The sequence below is a fragment of the Sminthopsis crassicaudata genome, chromosome 3, assembly GCF_048593235.1.
Source record: "Sminthopsis crassicaudata isolate SCR6 chromosome 3, ASM4859323v1, whole genome shotgun sequence".
Classification (NCBI taxonomy): domain Eukaryota; kingdom Metazoa; phylum Chordata; class Mammalia; order Dasyuromorphia; family Dasyuridae; genus Sminthopsis; species Sminthopsis crassicaudata.
In genome coordinates this window covers 24,594,488-24,618,534 of record NC_133619.1, presented here as the reverse complement: position 1 = coordinate 24,618,534, position 24,047 = coordinate 24,594,488, and the positions used below count along the sequence as shown (strand labels likewise).

The following is a 24,047-nucleotide window of genomic DNA, read 5'->3' as shown; positions in this document are numbered from 1 at the left end:
CTTCCAGGAACTCTTTTTGGGCTTAAGAGCAACTCACATTTTTCTTTGAGCCTTAGGATATAATTTTTATTATTATTTTCTTATCCTCAGGATATGTTTTGATCATCTATGACAACATAACAACTTTCTGTGGTTAGGTTCTTTTTTGTTCTTTGCTCATTTTTCATTTTTTCTTGATTTTTAACTTTATTTTGAACTTGTACTCTACTCCTGAATTGGAAGAGGCACTGTCCCGAACTTTGGGTTTCATGCTTCTATTTTCAGAATTTGTTTTCTGATCATGTTGTGTTTTAGTTCTTCCAAATTGGTATGATCTAGGGAATAGTGTATTCACTGGCCTGTAGTCCCATCTGTGAATGACCACAAATTTTCTTTTCTACAATGAACTATGACTCACATCCCTGCTTTTCTGAGGCCACACTTTCTAGTGTTCTAGATCTCTAACTCTTCCTGGGACTGCAGCATTGAACCAAATATGGGCAATGCAATATTCTTTCCTCTGGTTCAAGCAAAGAAGCCTGTAATCTCCTTCTGTGCACTTGTCAGACCCCCACCATCATTTGTGGTCTGAAATCTCTGAAAGGTGCTGCTAATTGAATCACCCACAAGGCCTACTTCTGGCTTACTGGGGCAATTGAGGTTAAGTGACTTGCCCAGGGTCACAAGCTAGGGAGTGTTAAGTGTCTGAGTTCAGATTTGAATACAGGTCCTCCTGACTTCAGAGCTGGTGCTTTATCCACTGCACCACCTAGATGCTACGAGATTGCCTTTTATTGATGGTTGAGGTGATTCCTTTAAATTGTTTAAAATTTTATAGATAATTGTTAAACTTGGAGTTAATAATGCCATTATTTTTTGTTGCTATTTCCTGATGACTTCCTATTCATCTCATAATAAGGAAATGCAATGCATAGGAAGTCAATATGACAAATCAATATATTGATCATCTTTGAAGATGTGTACCCCTTTCATCAGTTGGAATACACCCCCTCTCTGGCAGCAGGTTTGAGATATGCTTAAATTCTATGTAATTTTTAAAAATTCATTTCCAAATTTCTCCATTTTCAGAATCACTTGTGGTTTGAGAAGATCAGAGTGGAACTTTCTCAATTGCATATGGTAATTCTTTTAGCTTTATATCTTGTTCAAATTTCCTGTTGATTTTTGCTTCTTTAAAATTACTTAAAGACTACTATGAGATACCTACCTTTAAATGGACAGCTGAAACTAAATTGACCTGTAATCACATAATATTTCTCCAGACTGGTCCACAAATGGCAATGGATGGATACAAAGTAAAGAATGATGCAGGGCTCAACTCATGTGAAATTAGAAAGAAGTCTCTTTATGACTAGAACTACTTGTTATTAGAACCTTTCCAAGATTACTACTTCTTTATTCTTTGAAATGTGAGTTAAATTATCCTTTTTGTTATAATTCATTTTGCTTTTAATAATTTTCCCCTGAAAAAATATCATTCTCTGTTATTTGAAAGGCAAGATGAAGCCAACTCTGTTAGCTCTTTACTCACATCTCTAAGGGGAAATTTTGAATCATCCATCTTTTTAGCAACAAGTTTCTAATCTAGTTTCATTTTTGACAAGAATTTCCATATTTCTCCAGTCTGCCATGCCATTTCTTGGCAATCTCTAGGCCATTCTATGTCTTTTCTAACCTTTTTCTTCTCTCTGTTAGAATTTTTCCTTGTTGCATATCATTAACATTTTGCCATATCTTTGCCATAAACAAGGCCATCATGCTACTTTGTGGCTATTTCCAAAACATATTAACTAAAAATCAAGCAGGCATCCAGTCCATCTTCCACATTCTGAATATGAAAAAATTGAGGTCCACTGGTGTTGTGATGTGTGTCACACAAGTACTAAATATCAAAGCTAGATTTGAACTCAGGCTCCTATTTCCCAAATACTGTTTCTACTCTATTGTATATGATACATGATTGTATAATTAAAATATCAGGAAATATTTCATTTGGATGAGTTTTTTCAGCAATCATATTAGATAATCACAGTTCATTAGTGTCAGCTTACAAGGGGATTTGGAATGAATACTGGGGCCAATACATCTGACTGGTATCATGGTCCAGCCCATCTTCTACCTTATTGTTGCAATTCATTTATCACTGCTAATGAATTCCTTCTGGAAATCACTGGGCTCAATTGGGGAATCATTGCAAGAAGCATAACATCATGTCTTTTGTGTTTATATTACTGTAGGCACTCAAATTAAATACAGGATATTTTTATGACTAACTTCAAAATTCACTCATCTAGCTTGCTACCCTGGATGGCAATATACTTAAGTATATGTTTACTACTAATAGTATGTTTTAGATTTGGTCTTCATTGTACTCATTTAGATTTATTCTTGAAATGTTAATTGGAGCTGCCAAATTTTCCATGACTTAGTGTTATGGTCCCAAGTATCATTTGCTTCCATTTCAATTAGATGCCGTAGAAGGTAATTGTGCAATGATGAAGGAAGAACTCAGCTCCATCACTCAGACACCCAAGAGTCATGCCCTATGAGTGCTGACTTCCATGAAAGCCTTCAAGTTAGCCACTAATTGCCAGCTCTTTGTTTGTCAAGGTTTGATATATTTTTTTAAGAATTGTTTCTTTTTTTTTTTTCTTTAGCTCACATCCCCTTCTCCTTTTTTGAATAAAACTAGCTATTCTTCTCATTAAGCCACTACGAACCAAGTGACAGAAAAAGCATTGGAAGGAACAGATTGCATGTAGTACAATTTTAACATGAAGCCATCGATATGCTATTTTACCACCCACCATCAGTGATAGATTTCTCACAACTCCCACCATCCTGCCAGAAATGGTTTTTGTTGTTATATTTGTCATCACACTTGACAAACAAAAATGCCTCATTTCAAGAAGGTTGGGGCCATGTAACCATAGAATTACGGGATGGAAGAGACCAAAAAATTTGCTGTTGAGTTGCTGCTACTTTTTCCCATGTTCCCTGCCTCCAAAACAGTTAATCCTGAGAGTCGCCCATATTTTCTAATTAGTAGTTTGAAAACCAATAGACATTTTCATCTCCCCCTAGTGACAATACACTTTATCAAAAAAATGGACAATTGGTGAAATTTTAATGAAGGAAGAACAATGATAGCCTAGTTTTCTGAGAATTATAAGCATTTCCTACCATCAAAATATTAAAAAGTTAGAAGAATTTATTTTACTATATGGAAACCTTTATGGTATGTGCAACTTGAAATATTCACCCTCAATAATACTGTTCTTTGTCCTGTTCAGAATATCTGGAAGGTGGTGTTCAGTTTTGGACTCCATAGACTGGGAAGGATACAGATAACTGGATGAATTAAGTCTTTATAAAATGATTCCTAATGTAAAATATGGTGCTAATAAATGATAATACTATTAGTTCTTGTTTTCAGGGACCTATCATTCCAATATAAAAGACAACCAAGGGTTCAAGTCATTTCAAGTCAGATGGAAAAGTCCCATAAGCCATTGGCAAAAAAAAGAGTAATGTCTCTTATTATATTACTTCCACTTGTTATTTTTTGAAAAGCATCCATGTGTGTGTGTGTGTGTTTATATAAACACACATATACATACTCATATAGCCTTAAGGTTATATTTTAGCATTTTAAAATATGATATTTTATTTTCCCAACAACATTTTGAGGTAGGTACTATTATAAAGTTGCTTTTACAGATAGAGAAATTGAAGCTTAGAAATACCAAATGAATCAAGTATCTAAGGGAGGATTTGAAATCAGCTTCTTTGAACTCTAAACTGAGAATTCAATGTAGTTTAAGTTAGCATCTTAAAAATCATTGTTTGGTAATGAATCCATTTGATTATGGAGCACAGCTAGAGTTAAAATGTGTTCAATTTAGTCATAGCCTTCAAACTCAATCAATCTTGACTTCATTTAGTTCATTATTTTAGGCAATCCAGTAAATTATAAGCTTTTAAAATAAAAATTGACAAAAATAATGACCTGATTTTATCCATCTCTTCAGTCTTAAGAAGAGGAAGTGGGATTAGAATCTAACTTGAGTGATTTAACGAGGATATATATTTGAAAGCACTTTGAAAAATATAAATCACTGATAATTTGAGATGCATTAATATTTATTGTTCAAATTTTTAACTTTTACAGATTTTGAAACATATAGAAATCTGTAAGTTACAGAACATTTGAGGCTTAGGGAACTGATTTCTTTGGTCTAGGTATATTTCCTGTAAAGAAACCCCCTCTGTCTATACATGGTGACTTCTATGAAACATGGGATTAGAGTGTAGCTTGAGGTGCTGAAAGAGTAAATGATTTGCTCAGAGTCCCAAAGGCATTATGAGTCAGAGACTGCTTTTGAGCTCAGGTCTTCTGGCTTCAAGGTCTGATGTCTATCCACTATCTAATGCTATATGCATATACAGAATATTTTATGGAGAATTACATGTAATGAGGAATTTCCTGACTTAAAAAATGGAAATGATTTTTACTGTCAATCAAGGGGCCTTGAGAAATTTTTCACACTTGAAGAAGGTTCTTATCCATTTAGCCTGACTGTGAAACTGCCAAAGAGTTTTCCAAGAATACATTTTTTTTTCCAGGAGCAATAACACTATGATTTGTAACTTCAACAACATGTTTCCTGCCTTTATTGTTTCATTACTTTAAAAAGCAACATGTCTCAGAGGAAAATGTCTTAATCTTGCCACACAGGATTGCATGAATTGTATGATTCAGAATCAAGTTCTGAAAAATCAGAGTGTGTGATGAATATTATCATGGGTATAAAACTGACATCATTAGAAATCAGATCATTTTCCCCATGTCTGTTTGGCAGACTGTGTAGACACAATTTATTTCAAATGCTAATCCAAGAATCAGCACTTGCTTTGTATTTATTTGTAAATAGTTTTGTATTATTCACATGAAGGCAACTAGATATTTTGAAAGTCATTACTTTAAGGTATTTCATAATTAAATTAATCTTCTTGTCCTAGAATTTGGATGATATCCTAGCAAGGCAACATTTCTCTTTTTCCTGGGTCCAAATGGAGTTTGCTTAGTAATTTCAAAAGTAAAATCTTATTTTAATATTATGACTTAGGAGAAAGCTGTTGCTTGTATCACTGGCTTTGGGAGACATAATAGAATGATTTCCAATTTGGGGAAGAAAGGGTACTTATGTGATATATTCTGATGTATTAAAGTGATTGTAGATTGGAATTGCAGAGTTGCAGAATTGATAAAGTGAGGTTGGGTATATAAAATTATTCGATATTGCCTATAAAGTTATAATAACAGGTTGATGGGATTTCATTTTTGTATTTAAGACAATTCTGAATTTATACTCTAGTACTAGACTGATTTGGAAGGAGGGATGAGGGATATTTAATGTTCTTTTTCAAAAGAGAAAACTTTCCATGGATGTGCCATAATTGGTCTATTACTAGCTGGTCACATGCCTCTGTCATTCACTAGGCAACTAAGTGACACTGAAAAAAATTCAAGGTCTGGAGTCAGAAAGATTTAAGTTCAAATCCAGCTGTATGATTGTTGGCAAGTTGCTTAATCTCTGTCTGTGCGCTTCAGTTAGTTGATCTGTAAAATTGAGCTATTAATACACCACCAGGGTTTTTGTAAAGACCAAATGAGATAATAATTATAAAACACTTTGCACAGTGTTTGGCACATAGCAAGCTCTATATAAATATTAATCTTATTATTACCATCTGTGTTATGTAACTTTTGTCAAATCAATCAGCTTTTCAGGTCTCAATTTCCTCATTAGTAAAATGAGAGAGTAGAAGATCAGGAGTTGCTTAACTCTTTGTTATGTATACTTTTGGCAGCTACATAAATTGCAAAGAAAATGTATTACATTTAAAGAGTTAAGAAAGGTACTTTTCAAAAACAGGTTAAGCAACTTGAATTTAAATAATCTCTAATTTTTTTAAGTGTTTAAAATTGAGTGAGTGTCTGATTTTCTATTATGTAAAGATTCTTTAACTAGGGGAAATTAGTTCTTACTACTTCTTTAAATCAGCTTGGTTCAGTAGAAAGAGTATTCAGTTCAGAATCAAAAGGAATTGCTTTGAATCTAGGCTCTACGCCTCTCTACTTCTATGATCATGGGCAAGTACTCAATTTTCCTAAGCTTTAGTTTCCTTACTTGTGCATGTGTGTGGGTATATATGTATGTATGTATGTATGTATGTATGTATGTATGTATATATATATGTATATATACACACTATATATATAATATGTATATATACATATATGTATATATGTATATGTTTGTACACATATATACAGTATATATGTACATATAATATATAAATATTAAATATGTACATTTAATTATAAATGCACATATATTATTATTATTATCAGTATTAGAGAATCAAGTTCTAAATCATTTTTAAGAAGTGACTTTTTGTTCTGCAGCTTCAAAGTTGTAGAAGACCCCCTTCTATGGTACAGATCTCGATCAATGTACACCATCCTGTCTTATCTGATTCTTTTTTATGTTGTCTCATAAATCCTCTGCAAAAGAATCGTTCCAAATCCTGAATATCCCAACTTATAAATATTTTTAAGTTTCATGGATGTTAGGGCTACCCTTTAACTATTATCCTCCCTGTGCCTAAAGAAGTGATCTATGCCTTTTTATAATCTTATATTTTTTCTGTAACTCTTTATGTCACTTCTTTCATGCAAGTCATCATTTTCTTAAATGACACAGGATTTGTAAAATGCTTTTCAGATCTCGAAATTCTATGTAAATTGTATCTATTATTATTATTATTATCATCATCATCATTATTATTATTATTATTATTATTAATAGTATACAGGATCATTATATCACATTTATTATACATTCATCACACATTACATCATTGTCTTTGGGCCACATTAAATAACCCCCCCAAAAGATTAAAGATATACTTTATATTCCTTTTAAGCCTTGCAAGGCATTTTAGGCATGTTAATTCATTTGTTCAACTCACAATCCAGGATGGTTGCTATTACCCCCACTTTATAGGTAAGGAAACTTAAGGTTGGAATAGTCAAGTAACTTGCCCAAACTCATATAACTAAATAAGTGTTTGAAGTAGCATTTGAACTTGTCTTCCTAAATTTGAATTATTCTGTAGCCATAGTGCCACCTACTTGCATTTCTTTGGAGAGTGTAGTTTAGATTAATTTGTAAATATATTTTGTTACCAAGTTAATATTAGGGGTCAAAAGCCCCCACCCCCACCATCTCTGAGTTTGAATAAATGAATCAAAAGGCAGTTATTCATTCATTTAATAAATAGAGAAATAAATTATATTCTGCTACTTGGATTAGCACTGAACAAATAAATATAAATGAGGAAGATAATGTAGTGTGTAAGAAATTACATTCTAAAGGTATGGCAACACATATAGGGATCTGGTGATCTGGGAGCTATTTTGTTTAGGGGAATCACAGAGAGGAAGAGTATCAACATGACTTTTCTGATAATGATAGTGCTGATGTGAACAGTATTCCTGAAGTGGGAGAATGAGAGAATGAAAAAGGAAAAGTGAAAGAGGAAGAGAGTAAGAGTGAGAGACAACTCGAGAGAGACAGAGAGAGGTGTGATTATAATGATAGTGAACATGACTGTTATGGTCTAAAGATATAGAGGGTGAAAATGGTGAAAGATGAGCAATCACAATCTTAGGCAATAATAGTGGATCAATGCAATGGCAGATTAGAAATGAAGTCTGGAGCAAAAGGATCTGAGATGGACTGGAAATGAAGAAGGCTCAGGAATCAGAAGCCCAGTGACCCAGAGCAGATTAATGGGATGCCAGGTCAGAAATTGTTTTAAGAAGGAGCAATATATGAACATGGTGGGAGCCTTAATCAACCTATCCCCTTCACTTCAACATATTCATTTCTAGGTCTAATGCATTGCTCAGCAGCTGTACTGCCCAAGATATATTTACTAAATTAAATGAATTTGTTATCAAAGTTCATGTCAAAATCTATAGGTTATCTATTCTTCAACTAATTATTTTGTTCTTGAGAATATCTCATTTAAGAGCCCCTATAGAATACTGTTCACTTTCATAATTTATAATTCAAACTAGTTATTCAAATACAGACATTTCCAATTTAGACAGAAAGACTATATGCAACTGACTTGAAATATGATAGAGAACAAAGTAAATTTCCATAGATGAGAAAAAGGCAAATATTCTTATTTCCCAAGAAATGAAGAAATTAGTATCTGAAATATAGAGGTCAATTCAGTTGGCATCAATTCCTGGGAAAATTCTGGAAGCGATGATTAAAGACAGGAAAGAAATTAAATTATCCCCCCCCTCACCCCCAGCTTGACTTCAACATGGTTTTATTCCAGAGTATTGGCTGTTTTGGACAGGATTACTAAACTTGTAGATTATAGGACCGATGAAGAAATAGTTTACTAAGTTTTAATGAATCATTTGGTAAGGTACATTAGGCTATTCTTGTGCAAAAGATGGAATTATATGGGTTAAACTATGGTATAATTAGGTATATTTAAACTAATTGAATGGCTGACTCAAAAAATAGTAGCTATTAATGATTTAATGGTTCAAGTTGGAAGGAAATCTCCAGTGTAATCCTTTAAGTCAAACACAGACTCTGTGTTGTTTAGCATTTTTATCAGTGTTTTGAATGAAGACAAAGGTATCATATTTTTGAAATTTATAGATGACCCAAATTAGGAATAATAGCTAGAAGGGCAAAATCAGGATCCCTCAAAATCTTGACAGATAGGAGTACTTATTATTATTTTAATAACTTTAAAGTCATGTCTTACTCTCTATGACTGTTTTTGGAGTTTTTTCAGGCAACGATGTAAGAATGGTAGGGCAATTCCCTCTCTGTCTGATTTTACACATGAAAAAAACTAAAGCAACCATGTTTAAATGGCTTTTCCAACATCACAAATCTATTATCTGACTAATCCTAAATTTGAACTCAAGTATTCATATTTTATTCACTGTGCCATCTATGTGCCTTATAGGATCACTAGTTTGAATCTATTATAATAAAATTCCTTTGCAAGAATGTAGTGTATCCAGAATATCATCTTCTGAATTTGAGGGTATCATGGTTTGAGAAGAGATTGTCCAAAGATGTTTCACTGAACCGTAACTCAACATCTGTCAATGACAACATGACAGTGGAAAAAACAAAAGCCTAATTCTGTACATCAATGAGATCATTGTTTCCTGGACTATAAAAGTGATGGAGTCAAAACACTTTTCTCTGGGTAGACTTCATCTAACTAGACTATTACAGTCTATTCCAGATGATACAGTTTTTGGAAGAAAAGTATAACCTAGAGGATTCTCTTTTTTCTATGAAAGACTCGAAACTGCTCCCAATTCTCCCCATCATATAAAATAGAAGATCTCAAGGCAACTCGAGAATTGATGTATTTCAATTTCTTCATTTTTAAAGTAAGGAGGATGGTATATATGACATTTGAAGTCTCTTCAAGGAAAGAAAACAAGAACAAAAGAACCGAACTATAATCCCATGATCCTACAGATTGATCGTCCTTCTGTGAGAAAAGGAAAAGGGGTTAAAAATGATCATCCACAATCCAGATTATAATATAGAATGATAAAAAGAGTAGTAAATATCAAAGTAAAAACAAAAGAGAAAAAAAATTAGAAATAAGTAAAAAAAAAAACTTTATTTTGGAGTTTTTGGAAGGTGAAAGAATGAGGCAGAAACAAAAATAACCACTTAAAACTTGGACTCTATAATAAATGGGAAGCTCATTCTGTGGAGGGGAAAGCTGGACATTCCGAAGGTGAAGAAACTTATACTCCTCAGAATGATCATCTGGCTTCATAGATGATATCAAGAGAGAACTCTTTTAATCAGTCAGGGAAAGAGGAGATGAGACATTGTTGTTTGGTGTCTTCTTGCTGGAGAACACGATGACAGATATTTGTTGAGTTGACATTAACAATAGAAACTTCTGCTATCTTCTCATGGCAAATATCCAAGATGTGACAGACAACCTCCTAAGACTTGTCAAATCTGATGAGTACTACCCACCTCTGGTGATTCACACAGGGACAAATGATCCTGCCAAAAGGAATACAGAAAGCACTGCCAAGGACTAGGAAATCCTGGGAAAGGAACTAAAGACCTTAGGAGACAGGTGGTGTTTTCATCTCCCTGATTGATCAAGAGCAAGGACTTTGGAAAAGAGAGATGGAATGAGAAAATGAAAGTTGCTTTAAAAAGTGGTGTCTGAGAACAGATAATTTTTTTTAACCCATGGATTAAAATAAAGGAATGAATGGACTATTGACCATTGATAGTATGACTATGGAAATGACTGTGTAAAATACTTACTACAGGGGTATTTAAATATAGTGTCTATAAACATATTTCTTAAACATATTTTATAACATTACTTCAGGATAATTGATTTCCTTTGTAATCCCAGGCATTTTGTACATTTCATGTTTATGAGAAGGGATTACATAGGTATCACTCATCTTCAAAATGAATCCATAATTTTATATATATACACATATATATATATAAAATATTATATATATATGTGTGTGTATACATACATATATGCATATATTCATACACACATATATGAATCCATGATCTGGCATTTTGTTGATCTAATCAATGAGATATTGAACCAAAAAAAGGAGGAAGACAAAATTTCTTTATATATACCTTATAGTTAGGTGAAAAAAGGAGGAAGACAGAATTTATTTATATATACCTTATAAGGTAGGAATTATGGATAGTAATCATATTATAAGATGAAGAAATTGTTACAATTTCTAGTAATCCATAGAAGACACAATCCAAGAATAGATCCAGCAACAATAAAACAATAAAAGGCATGGCTTCATGTGTCTTTACTAAGTTAAATTTTTAATTCAAATTTTTTCAAGATTCTAAAGAAATGGCTTTTAATGTGACAAAAGTATCTCTGAATCTTGATGGAATGAATCTGAGCCACATGAATTGGAAATATAGATCTCATTCAAACTAACCAGGACAGGTCAAGGGAGGAGGGAGAAGAATTGCATGGTACAGTAAGAACAAAGCCCTATGGGAAAATTTCAGAAAACAAGTAGGAGAACATGGTAGAGAATATTTGGTTAAAGATCAATAAGGAAAGAGATAGAAAAATATTCTTTTTGAAGGTTACTATAGACCATCTTAGCATATCAATATAGAATAAGATCATAAGCCTGACATTAGGCTATAAGAGATCATAGGTAGTTGGATTTAATTATTTTGTTATCCTTTGTAGGTATTTCTGTCAAAGTCAGAAAACCTTCCTTCCTGCCTCCTTTTATGCCTTTTTTCCTTGCTCCCTTCCTCTCCCTCTCTCTCCCTCTCCCCACCCCATCTGTCTGTCTCTGTCTTTGTCTTTCTGTTTCTGTGTCTCTGTCTCTGTCCCTCTGTCCCTCTCTTCCCCCCACCAGTGTGTAGAGAGAAATAAGGAAAATGATTATTGTGTGATGTGTGTTCATACTTGCCCACAGATTTAAATTTCATTCTAGAGGCAATAGGAAGTCAGTTCCTTGATTGAATAGGCCTCACATAAGTTTGAGATTTAAGGAATATTACTTTAATAATACACAAAATGGACTCTAATGTTGAAAGACTTCAGGCAGAGAGACCAATTAGAAGGCTATTACAATGATTTAGTGAGAAGTGATGAGAGTTTGAATTAAAGTAGTAATTGTGTAACTGGAAAGAAGATATCTGATGCAAGAGATTCTGTGAAATACTAATCAAATCAATAGCTGTGGCAAGAGAAAAGTGGGCTAAATATATATAGTGGAATCCATTAATATCTTCATGAGGTCAACAAAGAGCAAGGAAGGTCCCCATCACATTGAGTGTACCCTTCTTCCCTTTGCCAAGCTTATGGGAAGATACAGGTCTCAGTCATTAAGGAGTGGGAGAATGGAAATGATATGTTTGGAAAGAGCCTCCACTTTGACTAAATCAGAGTATTAGAATGCTAAGTTGTGATATAGACACAAAGAAGACAAATACTCACAATTCAACCACTATACATTAGAAACACAGAATTGTGTTGGCAGGATAAAGCACGTCATCATCAGAAGCATCATCTGCATAAGAGATCTCATCAGGGAGATTTGTGATAGAAAATATAAGCTAGGTTTTGCAGGGGAAAGAATAGGAGGTAATTGATATTGAGCCTGTATATTTCCTTCTAATCCATATGGTGACAAGATCATAGGATTCTAGATCTAGAACTGGAATAAACATTAAAGGTCACACAGTCCATCTTCATCACTTTATAGATTAAGAAGTTGAGACCCAGGAAGGTTGAGTCAATTGAGCAGAGACACATAAACGGTGAGCATCAGAAGGAATATTTAAACAACAACCTTGGCCACTAACTCGGTGTACTTTTTTAAAAGTCCTCTAGAGGAAGAAACCTGTGGGAAATTCCCTAGCATACTGGAAATATTTTCCTCCAGAGAGCTTATGGGAGTGCATGGATGAGAGTCTTACCAGAGAAGTAAGGATGCGTGGGTTGTACGCTGTACTCCTGAAGTCAGTACCTATATGGAAGAATTGAACGAATCAGTATGCTGTTTAAGAGGGTTAAATTCTTACATGTTCTAAGAGAAAAAAAAAATTAAAATAAACAGACATTGACCTAGTAACATGCAGAAGACATCTTTTTTATTTTTATTTTATTTTTGAGCTTAAAAATTTAAATTGTTTTTAATACTCATTATTTTTTGTCCTAGACTCATCCCTCCTACAGTTCCCTCCCATCTATTGAGAAGGCAAGAAATCAATTATACATGTAAAGTTACTTTTTTTTCTTATTAGTTGTGTGGTTAAAAAAATCAGGAAAAATAAACAAAAAAAATATGCTTCCATCTGCACTCTGAATTCATCAGTTTTCTCTTTCGTTCTCTGAAAGTGAACAGCATTTTTCTTCACATAGATCCTTAGAAATTAACTTGGATCATTGTCTTGACTAAATTGTTGTTACTCTTGACAAGGATTTTTTTGTTGTTGTTGTTCCAGTCATTTCAATTTACCTGAGTTCATATGTATTTTATTTCCCAAATACATCTTAAAATAGTCTTCAACATTTATTTTTGTAAGATTGTGGTCCAGATTTTTTCCCTGACTTCTTTACCTCACCTTTCTCAAAACAGGAAATAATCTTCTATAACTTTAATATGTGGAATTATTTTAAATATATTTTCATATTTGTCATATTGTATAAGAAAAATCAAACAAAAGGGGAAAAAACACAAGAAAGCAAACAAATAGGTAAAAATACTAAGCTTCAATCAAACATTCAGTTTCCATCATTCTATCCCTGTGTGCAGATGGCATTTTCTATCCTGAGTCCATTGAAACTATCTGGAATCACTATATTGTTGAGAAGAGTCAAGTCCATACAGTTAATCATCACATAGTGTTGACACTGTATACAATGTTATCTTGGTTCTCTGTTCATCTCACTTAGCATCAATTAGTGTAAGGCTTTTCAGGCTTTTCTGAAATTAGTCTGCTCACAATTATTTTTAATAGAATAAGAATATTCCATTACACCCATATATCATAACTAATTTCAGCCATTCTCAGCTGAAGGGCATCCAGTCAATTTTCAGTTCCTTGCCATTGCAAAAAATGCTGCTACAAATATATTTGTACATTCCTTTTTTTCCCCTTTTTTATGATCTCTTTGACATGCAGATCTAGTAGTGATATTGCTGGATCAAAGGGTATGCACAAGTCATTTTGGGCATAGTTCCAAATTGCTCTCTAGAATAATGGTTGGACCACTTTACAACTCCACCAACAATGCATTAGTGTCCCAATTTTCCCTCCACCAACATTTATCATTATCTTTTCGTGTCATCTTAGCCAATCTGAGAGATGTGAAATGGTACCTCAGAGTTGTCTTAATTTGCATTTTTCTAATCAATAAAGATTTAAGTAGAAATGGCTTAAATTTCTTCATCTGGAAATTTTCTGTTCATATCCTTTGAACATTTTTTTAATTGAGAAATATAAGTCATCTTTCATAGCATAAGATTTGTACCTATTTGCCAGATGTTTTATACTTGGATCGCTTAGTTTTTAAATCACTTAAGGAAGAAGTTAAGAAATTTGTGATGGATTTCAAATTTCAGATTCCCAATCAATAAATTTGTCATGGGCTTGGTGATAATCTTATTGTTCAACAACTTCTGTTGAATTCTGCATAACAAGTGTTTGTATCCATATAAACACATGCATATACACATATGTATATGTATAAAATCAGCTTATTGCACATCTGTATGTCTATTCTGTTTGTCATCTAGCCATTTATACCTCTAACTGTACATTTATCTATTTATCTATATTATCTATCTGTTAGCTATCCAATTCATCCATGTTATCTTTCTATATGCATCTTAAGTGTCCAGTTTTGTATACTTACTCACCCATCCTGAAAAGCCTACCTAGAGAGTAAGACAGTTTTTGTTTTTAATTTTTTTTACTCATGCTTATACAAAGCATGATAGAAATTAAGAATTTCTGTAATTAGAGCTATAACAATACTTTGACAGATACTAACATTCACCACAATATGACTTTATTTTAGTAAAAAGGATGTTAACAAACATTACAAAGTGAACTTTTAAGTAATTATCCAGAGTCTCTAATGATTAGATCTTCTTTTTTTTTTTTTTTTGTTAAAAAAACCTAGGAAATTATCAATTTGGCATATTTCTGTGGAATCAATACTGAAAATGAAGTAATTGAATACTGTGTTAATATCCAAGAATGACTTCAAGTCATAAATAAACTTGTGGTTTTTTTTCCTAGTTCCTGAGTAACTATAAGTTGTGCAAAACATTTTTACTATGCATCAATGCTGAAGGCTTTCATTTTGATGGATAATTTGGGGAAGCGTGTTGTTCATTTGATCAGAAACTCCAAGAAAGGTCACAGCTGCACATTATTTTCTGTAATCCTTGCAAAGTGAGTTTTTGACAATTTAACAGACAGTTTAAAGTTGTAAGACTTCAAAGGACAACCTTGTAGAAAGTATTCATTTCGGGCATGGATTGAAAATTAAAATTCTTCTAACTGTCTTAGATAAGCATCACCAACTTAAATTTCATATGCTGTATGAGATGGGTCTGTTTTGAAAGTCAAAATCACTTTAACCAGTGTGCATTTTGAATATTAAGTTTTTGCCACCTGGAATATGTTCAGCATTATAATTTTAATGAAGCTGACAAGTAGCACAATGATTTTCTTTAGGCAAATCCACTGATTTATTAAGCAACTGTAGTATGCTGGTCACTCTATAGGCATATAATGGTATATATTATATATTTGTCTTATAAAAAGAAAAATGAAATGTTGATGGAAAACACAAGGCAAAAATAGATACATATTTTTAAAGTTTTAAAGATATATTGAGTAAAATGGTAATTATAACAACTTATATATTATGCATAATATATAAATATAATATAACTTATAATAGCATAACTTAAAAAGCATTGAATAATTGGCTCTACCAAATTCATTTCTGCCCCCTCACCAGAGCTATGGAGGATAAAAATTAGTTTCAAACGGGACAAGGGGAAGATACCATATAAAGTTATCTCCTTTTGGGGCTTGATGCAACTCTATGTGATACAATAAAATAGGCTGTGTCCAAAAGGTCCAATTAGTCCTGTTAACAGTGACCTGTCTACAAACACAGTGCAATTTTGGGGTATAAATGATCAGAAAGTGCTCATTCTGCCATTTCTGGAATTGTCTTAATGAATTGCTTTTTTTTTTAGACTGACTGATTTCTTATCCCATGGTTCATCTCTCCATGGTTCTTCAGTTCTGACCTTTGCCTTGTCTATTTTAGCAATTGAATTCCAGTATCTGAGGTGTTTCAGGCACCTTCATCGAAGACTTCACTTAAAATGATGACATTTTAATGGCTCATCCAGGCTTCATTAACACTATATTTCTCCCATCAGACTTTTCTGACTAATACTTATTATTAAAGTTACATGGATTATTTCCAAGTTTGACTTGATTGTTTGTCCAAGTAGAGATATAAAATAAAAAAAAAACATGCACTTATTGTTTATTTTTTTCCCAGAACTGTGTTGAATAATATTATTACAACTTCACCCACTATCAATACAAAAGACTCCACTGAGCCTCTTTTCTGAATAGATGACTCAAGCTCTAGGATTTGGCAGAATTGAGGTCACTTCCTTATTGAAAGATCAAACCATGATGGAAGAAATATTTTTGTTGTACATCACACTGTACTGAAAATAATGAACTTGTGATGGTCCACAAAACAGGCTAGCAGGAAGACTTTTATGAAGTTCTGCATTTGTATCCAAGAAGCGTTCTTTTTTCTAGTAATTTTTTTATGATGTTTAGGAATGAATTCTCTTAGGAAAATGGTTATTACATATGGACTTCAAATGTGACAAGAATGTATAAAGCAAAACTCTCAATAATAGAAGTAAAAAGCAAAGGAAAGGAAGATCCCCGTTAAGGACCATGCCTAGGTTAAGGGGCAGGTCAATTCTCCAAGAGCCTCCACAGCTGGGGATTGTGACACTTGAGGGAGTTGCGGGACAGCTTTACTAAGGGTGTTGCTTGTGGAATGAAATAAATTGGAGGCAGAGGGAAGAAGAGAGAGGTCAGACAATGCAACTGCCTCTTAGTCTCCTTAAATCATCATCATCCTCTCTCATATGAAGCGATCCATTTTACAGGTGTGAGTTAGGCCTCCTGCAGCCACTGTCAGGTGGCTCCCATATCACAACAGATCCCACATTAAAACATAATAAAACTTGAGAAAAATAACAGCAACAACAACAAGGTAACTAAAGGCTAGACTCGTGTTCTAAACAGGCTAGGAATCTAGTCCAATCCAATTCAATCCAATAAATATTTTACAAGTTCAAGACATGCTACTAGGCACTATGGATATAAAGATAAAATTTAGAAAATACAGATAACTCTTGTCTTTGAGAAGTTTATGTTCTTTCAGAGTAGTGGGGATATAAGCATATAAGGAGATAAGCTTAAACCATGAAAACTTAAGGAAGGAGAGAAAATCAGCAAACAAGTGGTCAAATAGTTTCATAAGCTGAGCCTTGAAAGAAGTTTAATGTTTATGGAGGTTTGCAAAGGCAGAACTCAATGATGATATCAGGTTTGATAAGACTGTACATCACACTGTACTCTGGATGAGAAACCTCATTTCTCATTGATCTGAGAATCAAGGGGACTGAGGATTTAGGTCGAGAAAGGGATTTATGGGTCATTTATTCCATCCCACTAATTTTACAACTCTGAAAAGTAAGATAGAAAAAGATAAAGTCATAAAAGTAATGTGACCAGGTAAGGATTTGGAATTGAGTCCTTTGACCTCAGAATGAGGGTCTTTTCACTATTCTATGAGCAATGTGCTCTTCATTGGATTTGCTTGGATACATTTATTTGTTGTAGGAGTCTTTACTGTGCAACAGGGACACCTGTGTCAGCCTACTGAAATCAATGGGTCCTTTCTCATGTCGTTGTTCTTAATACATACAATAAAATGTGCAAGATTATAAAGAAAACTCATTATATAAAGATAATTATAAAAATGTACAAAAGCAAGAGCAAATTCAGGGACCTCAGGTTAACTACCTTGGATCAGTCCAACCATTTTTTAAGACCTGGAGAAACTGAGGTCTAGGGAAGTGAAGGGACTTAAAGAACTATGTGGGCAGAACTAAGATTTGGATTAAATTCCTTGTTCTTTCTGCTTTATCAAAAGGAATGCAGTGCTCCTTCTATCCACTTGAACACAATCTATGTCTATTTGTCTTGAGATATTGGATATAACATGAGCATACTCTGGTTCAGTTTGTGGCAGCCTTGATGTTTTGTACTTGGATTTCAGAAAAACTTATGAAAATCTGAGCAAAATGAAGTTAATTTCCTAGATAATTCATGTTTTCCTTTTTCATCTTAGTTTTTTTCACTAGTATCATTTATCTATTGCCAGCCGAGTATCTGAATAATTAACTCATATATTATATACACTAGCTCATATTATATACATATATATGTATGCATGTGTGTGTGTAATTTGTCTCCATTGCCTATGTGTGGACAAACACAATTTTTTTCACACTGAAATAAGATGACTTTATTGATGGTACACAATATAGGACACTCTAGGCTTCATCCCCTTACTACAGGGGTGGCTGTAGGACAATGATGTGAATGGGGAATAAAATCCCCAGTATAGGAACATAGGTTAGGGATGTGGGCTCCCCAGTGGTGGAACAACTTTTTTTGGCTGGGGATGAAGATCCATGGCTTCCCACTTTACTCCTTGGAGGCCATGTAGACCATGAGGTCCACTAAACGGTTGCTATAACCATACTCATTGTCGTACCAGGAAATGAGCTTGACAAAATGGTCATTGAGGGCAATGCCAGCGCCAGCATCAAAGGTGGAAGAGTGGGTGTTGCTGTTGAAGTCACAGGATACAACCTGGTCCTCTGTGTAGCCCAAGATGCCCTTCAAGGGTCCTTCTGATGCTTGCTTCACCACTTTCTTGATGTCATCATATTTGGCAGGTTTCTCCAGGCGGCAGGTCAGATCCACAACAGATACGTTGGGAGTAGGAACTCGGAAAGTCATGCCTGTGAGCTTTCAGTTCAGCTCAGGGATGACCTTGCCTACAGCCTTAGCAGCGCCAGTGGAAACAGGGATGATGTTCTGAGCAGCACCACGCCCATCACGCCACAGCTTGCCTAAGGGGCCATCAACTGTCTTCTGAGTAGCAGTGATGGCATGAACTGTGGTCATGAGTCCTTCCACAATGCCAAAGTTGTCATGAATGACTTTGGCCAAGGGGGCCAAGCAGTTGGTAGTGCAGGAGGCATTGCTGACAATCTTAAGGGAATTATCGTATTTCTCATGGTTCACTCCCATCACAAACATGGGGGCATCAGCAGAAGGTGCAGAAATGATGACACGCTTAGCTCCACCCTTCAAGTGAGCCCCGGCCTTCTCCATGGTGGTAAACACTCCAGTGGACTCCACAACGTATTTGGCTCCAGCATCTCCCCATTTAATGTTGGTGGGATCCCGCTCCTGGAAGATGGTAATGGCCTTTCCATTGATCACCAGCTTTCCATTCTCAGCCTTGACAGTGCCATTGAACTTGCCATGGGTGGAATCATATTGGAACATATAAACCATGTAATTAAGGTCAATGAAGGGGTCATTGATGGCCACAATGTCTACTCTGCTTGAGCAGAAGGCAGCACGGGTCACCAGGCGTCCGATACGGCCAAATCCATTGACTCCGACCTTCACCATCTTGTCTCAGGGATGTTCGCAAAGCAGCGGATCCTGGCAGTGAGCTTAGGAGAGGAGCTGAGAGCCTGGACAAACACAATTAATTGCATTAGCAATAACTTGTAGTAGTCGTCAGAATGATGACATTTCAGAATGATGACATTAGGTTCACTGGAATCAGACAACCTAGCACTTAAGGCTAACTATCTATTAGAATACTCTATTAGCATATGCTTGGAAAAATGGCCCTTCTCTGTTCTGTGCTGGCTCCATCTTTTAGTGTAGACAGATAATCATCGGAGGGATTAGGGGATGGAATGAAACAAACCAGAGTCACTTTGGAGGAGGACAAGGAGAAGGGAAGTCGGTGGAGAACATGTGGCAGTTTTGTCAATCCCCTTCACTTCTCCTAAAGACCAAGCACTTTTGCTTATCCTGACTCCAGCTGATTCCGAGGCCTCCAGGGAGCTAACCTGGACTTTACAGCCTCAAATGCTATCTACTTGTGTGACCTTAGATGGGTCACTTAACTCTATTGGTTCTCATTCACTTCAGCAGCAAAATAAGGAATATTGGACGAGATGACTCTACCATCCCTTCCAGTTCATGTTCAATGAAGTCTTGGGATTAGATGAGAATGAGATTGTGTATTGAGAAGAAGCCTAACCATGGAATCCGGAAGACCTGGATTCAAGGACATTAATATATATTACCGTGTTTCCCCGATAATAAGACACTGTCTTATTATTTTTTTGGGACTAAAAAACACCAGAGGGCTTATTTTCAGGGGAGGGCTTATTTTATCCTCCATCATGCCCCTTTTATCCTCCATCATGCCCATTTTAGCCTCCATCATGCCCCTTTTATCCTCCATCATGCCCATTTTAGCCTCCATCATGCCCCTTTTAGCCTCCATCATGCCCCCTGAGTGCTTATTTTATTCTCCATCGCTTACTGAACTTACCGAGTTTTTAGATGGTCCTGTCTCAGCTCTACTCCGCGGCGCTGCTCTCAGTAGCGCCAGCAAGCAAATCACCAGGGAAGAAGAGGATGACGCGCTCACTGCTGCAGCTCTGATTGGATGCAGCTCGGAGCGCGATGTGCGTTTCACCCGGGAGGGGAGGGCGGCGCTGCTTACTGAAGGTACCGCTACGCAGCATATAGCGCAGGGGATCACCATGATGACCGTTTTCATAGTAAGTTCGATAGGGCTTATTTTCGGGGGAGGGCTTATTTTAGCGGAATATTAAAGAGTATGTGGGTGTCTTATTTTCAGGATAGGTCTTATTATCGGGGAAACACGGTAGTTGTGTGGCCATGAACAACTAATTTAACCTTTCAGAGCCCCAGGTTCCTCAGAATCATAGATGATTATTGAGTTACATAAAGGAAAAAAATTCACACTGATAATTCCATGCAGGGAAGAAATCATAAGATTGGATAATAAAAGTATGATTTATAATCAAATTTTCAAAATGCATTTTTATTCCAATAATGAGTTATAATGTCTATAAAAGTATTATGGGCTAATATTTTAATACAAAGAGTATATATATGATAAATGAAATATAGTATAATGTTATATTAATATATTATATAATATCATCAACATAATATGATATATATCCACACATATACAATATATATCATAATGTATATATTGTTTTGCATTTCTAACCAGTGCACTTTTTCTTAGTTCCTTTTAATTATATGTGTATGCATACAGGTATACATGTATATATGTACAATGTGTATACATATACATGCATGCATATATACACACATGTACAATACAAATATCTGTGTGCACACATGTTTACATCCTAGATCAAAAGCTGGAAATGACTTGAGTGATAATTTAGGGGAACTTTTTTATTTCACAGAGGAGAAACTGAGGCCCAGGCTAACTAAGTTCACACAGACATTTAGTGGAAGATCCAACATTCAAATTTATTTGCAGTGAACCTAAGTTCAACACTACTGCATTGCATTGCTTTTGACAGAGGCAAATTCAGGGTGGGGAGAAAAATTAAAGAAAAGTTATTTTTGATGAATAAAAAGAATAAGGAGGAGCCAAAGTACTAATATGCTAATGAGAAAATCTTCCAAAACAATAGCAGCAGCAACAACAACAACACAGCTTCAAAGAGAAAGATTTGGAAATTAGAGGAAAGAAGAATTATGAAAGTACATGGGCATATTATAGATGACCAAAATTGAGACCTAGAAGTATTAAATGGTTTGTTTACACCTTAAAGCTTGTTCAGGTAAGGCCTCTGTCTCATCCCATCCTTACTCCTCTCTCTCCTTCCTTCCTTCCCCCCTTTCTCCTCTCTCCCTCTCTCTCTCTCTCTTTGTTTATTTCTCTCTCTCTCTTTGTTTATTTCTCTCTCTCTCTCTCTTTCTCTCTCTCTTTGTTTCTCTCTCTCTCTCTCTCTCTCTCTCTCTCTCTCTCTCTCTCTCTCTCTCTCTCTCTCTCTCTCTCTCTCTCTGTCTCTCTCTCACATCCCCTTTGTTTGTTTCTTGACTTTCACTACCCTTTTCTCTTTCTTTCTCCCCCATCCTTTAACTTTCCCTTTCCTCCTCCTGGTCCTCCCTTTCTTCCTCCAGTCATTTTCTCTCTCAGGGATGAGGCGGAATTTAAAAGAAAATGGCCATACATCCATCAGGACTTATTTTCAATAACATATATCAATAAGTTTTTTTTTTTTTTATGGCTAGGGATATTTATCATGGTGATGACAATGAACTATGAGGAAAATCATGAAGTAAATGTTATGCAGCAAGAATCATGGCAGATACAAACTGACCTTGAAATTAACTCTCTCAAACACTATGAGATACTAGCCAAATTATTTAATCCCTTTCTGCCTCAGTTTCCTTTCTTGTAAAATGGGAGAAATAAAAACACCTAATTCTCAGGGTTCTGATACAAGTCAAATGAGATAATACATATAAAATGCACCAACCCTAAAATCCTTATAAATGTGATTTTTTTTTTTGGTTTTGCCCACTTAGTTTTGTGAACAGCCAAAGCCTGTAATGGCTAATCATTGGTGCAGTTTTCCTCCATTGCCAGCCACAGAACAGCAGGCATTTCTCTTAAGTCTTGTCTGCAGTCTTCACCCAGCTGCTCAATTACTGTTAGCAATAAAAATCACTGAGGAAAAAAAGTCCATTTTTGAAGGAGTTGGCAAAGATTCATAAAGAATATATCAGGCCTGTCAGATCTATGGATATCTCATAGATAATGCATACATTAATGCAGCAGATGAGAAGTTGTAAGCATAATCATGGTAGATTTCAAAGTTTTCTAGATTGAAAATGGATCTCAGCTTCACAAATAAAAGACTGCAGAAAGTATTGGATGGCTTAGTTTTATTTTAATTTTTTATAGGGGGAGCTTGGTTAATGATGCAAAAAGATAGACAATTAATGTGAGTTGGATAATGGAAAAACAAGAACGAGAACAACAATAACTAGATTTGGACCAAAAACCAAAAACAAAAGCTTTTGATCAACTCTCCTATGCCAGTCCCATTCCCTCAATGCTGTTGCCCAGAACTTCTATCTGAGGGACTTCTTGGGCCAGCCATAGTTCACAAGTCTCTGGTTCTGTTCCTGGTTCTCCAGACTTTTCTGCCTCCTCCCTTTGGAGATACATATACTCCTGAAACTCGAGGGATTCCTGGGAAGTCAGTCTTGGAGATGCACACTTCTCACTTCTCGCCCAGCTCTTGATTGTCCAGACCTTTTCTACTTTGTTCCCATTAGATAATTTCACACTCACAACTTTTCAGTTCTCTTTTATTTTGTATTTTCTCTCATTAGAAATCAAGTTTTCCTAGTATTTAGCACTATGCTGCCCACTTCATAAATTCTTAAAATGATATCTCCATTTCTATTTGTCTGTCTCTGTCTACCCCACTATCTCTCCCTCTCCGTCTCCATCTCTGTCGCTTTGTCTCTGACCCCTTCATCTTTAACTTCTCTCTGTCTTTCTCTCTCTATCTCTATCTATGTGCAAGTACCTTCAAGTCCCTCTTTGTCTCTGTCTCTTCCTCTGTCCCTTCCTCCACTCCTGACATAAATACTCGCCACACACACACACACACACACACACACACACACACACACGCACACCACTTGCTTGAAAGTATATTTTAATTTTTTATCTTATTTTAATGCATAAGATGTCTCCTAAATTGTAAGACAGTTAAGGCTTCAAACTGAACTAAGATTTTTGGAACATGGGGTATTATTATTCCATTAATAATCCTGTAGTTAAATATATGTTCTTTGAGAGCAAAACAAAACAAACAAACAAACAAAAAAACTGTTTTTTTATTGACCATTGCACTTCTCTTTCCTGACTATATCAAATACTTAATAAATCTTAGTTGAATTCATATTGGGAACAAAAACATCTGCATTCTTTTTTTCAGGTAATCTCCCTGCTTGGTACATAGAAATCAAGGATAGAAAAGTGCTAAATGTACCCAAAACATTCATAGCAGTAACTTTTTTGGCAATCCAAACAACAAACAAAGGGATAGATGTTAATTGGGAAATGCCTGAACAAATATAATATGATGGAAAATTAAC

General features: G+C 35.1%; 1 long non-coding RNA gene and 1 pseudogene across 2 annotated transcripts in view; one reads left to right on the top strand and one right to left on the bottom strand.

Moving 5' to 3' along the window:
• Positions 1 to 24,047, top strand: part of LOC141564803 (uncharacterized) — a 123,932-nt gene that overhangs the window by 4,986 nt on the left and 94,899 nt on the right. The window lies entirely within an intron of this gene.
• On the bottom strand, positions 18,367 to 19,506 carry LOC141560258 (glyceraldehyde-3-phosphate dehydrogenase pseudogene; annotated as a pseudogene).